The following is a 2,322-nucleotide window of genomic DNA, read 5'->3' on the forward strand; positions in this document are numbered from 1 at the left end:
TCTAATAACTTTGGTGCATTTATTGTAAACTTTATATACAGTGTTGTTGGTAGAATAACCATAAAACATTCCCAAACAACTATTAGCATGAAATAACTCTTAATAATTGATGTGGGAGATATCTTTATAAAATACTTAAGAAGAACAACTGGTCAACAAGTTGGCATTTTTTCGCTGATATATATGTTTAAAGTCTGATCACGACGTAACAAACATATGGCAAACTTCAAGTTTACTAGGAATGCTTTTCAGGACCTTTTAACTTGGGAAGATACTCAGCACTTTTAAGAGCGAGTTTTACTCGTCTTTGTTTACAATGGTAGTAATTTTATTGTGACACGGTTTCTGAGTCGTTCAACTCGGATTTTCACTTCCTTAGTGAGGACGAGTTTAATATGATATATTTCTCGTATTATTAAACACGGCGAAGTACTCAAACTGTCTGAGGTTAATTCAACTTAGATTCATTGTATTATTAAAATTTTTGTTCTTTTGTATAGTTGTACTTTTGAATCATCAGCATACCGCTCAAGGTGGATCAAATCATATGTAGTTCCTCTTTTCTGCAAGAAGAGTGATCTTACTTGTAATATCTCTCGAGCTTCATTGGGTTCCACGATTGCGGCACCACTTCTCTGAGTGATATCTAAAGTCGGAAGACACCTGGATGGCTGGATTGATGACTTTGATGATCTAGTAGGGATCTTTTCAGTTGGTTCTGATTTAACCTGCTTGGAAGTCTTAGTGTTTTTAAACACTTTTCAGAGGACAAGGTCACCAAGCTCAAGTGTTCTAGTGTTCAAATGACTTGTGGTGAGATTATGTATCCAAAGAAAAGCTTGATCTTGTCACTCTATTTTATCCAAAGCATCCATCATCATTTTCTTGTTAAGGGCAATAAACTAAGGCATCTGGATTGACGAAGACTAGGAACATTGACCTCGGCCGAAACCATTGCTTCCACACCGGATGCTAATGAAAACAACATCTTTCGTTTTGCACCTGTTGGTGTAGTTCTGTGTGACCAGAGAACATTTCTAACTCAAAGTTTGGTCGTGGGTTTGATCCCACAGACGGTGTCAATTGTTTAATCTGAATTCAGCGTGTTTGAGATGAAAAATACAAATTCGATGATGTTTATTTGAAAGAAGTTTATTGAGAGATTAAAGATATATTACAAAATAAAAGATAGCAAAATCGTACACGAGTAAGAACTCGACAAGAACAGTAAAGCTATGAAAACCTTTGACTTATCCTCTTTGACCACCTCTCCTTTAAATGGGCTAAATTCGACCTAGTTAACGCGCTTATCAAGTAATCCATTTCTAACCATTGATGGTCCAATAAACCAGAACCCAAGCTTCTGTGTATGCAGTGATGTGTAGTTTGGACCGGTCTAAGTTAGGTTAACACAATTCTATAAGAACCAGTACAAAATAAAACGTGATTTTCAGTCTGATTCGTGGTTTGCCGCCTAAAACACTAAGGAAAAGAATACTATATTTGGTTCTGTAACTGTAAAATATTGTACAAACTCTTAACCAGCGAAAACGTTATTAGATCTCAAAATCTTGAATTGGGTAATATGTTTTGTGCTTATATATGCATTTTTGTTTACCCCAATATTTGTTTTTTTTTTATCAAACAGGCACCGTTCGTGGGCTTTGCGCACTCTTGGACCAGCTTGGTAAGTTCTTTTTGTGTTATTTTTATTACAACTCTTCTTTGTCAACCATGTTTAACCTCTTAAACAAAAAAAAAAACATGTTTAACACAAGATTAAACTACAACAAGAGCTTACTCAAGATTAAACTACAACAAGAAACTGTAAATTATAAATAGTCAAGATAAATTATTCTTTAACTGTTCTCTGTCAAACATGTACAACCGTAGAGTGTACTAAAGATAAATTATAATAAATACCAAAGTATTTTGGTAAAATAGATAGTCGAATAAATAATAAAGGGTCCAAAATCATCTTTTGATCTTATTCTTTTAGGGAAATACCTTTTGTCCCGATGTGACTGGAAATACAAGAAAACCTATTTTTTATGCTATATCTTAGGTTGGTTCAATAAGTTTAATGGTGATTAACTAGTTAATATTATATACTTCTTCAAACCTTTGATCCATATATACTATTTATAGTTTTCCAATTCTAGTCATTCCATCCCCCTAGTTGAATGGTGGTTAACCAGTTAATAAGTGCTTTTTGTTGACGTGTCGCTCATAGGAGAGCTTTCTAATTAATTGTTATAATTTTATTGGTTGATGGTTTTTAATTTTTTAATTTATTTAATTAAAGTTTTTAAAAGGAAACTA

The sequence above is a fragment of the Brassica napus genome, chromosome C2 (genome assembly GCF_020379485.1).
Source record: "Brassica napus cultivar Da-Ae chromosome C2, Da-Ae, whole genome shotgun sequence".
Classification (NCBI taxonomy): domain Eukaryota; kingdom Viridiplantae; phylum Streptophyta; class Magnoliopsida; order Brassicales; family Brassicaceae; genus Brassica; species Brassica napus.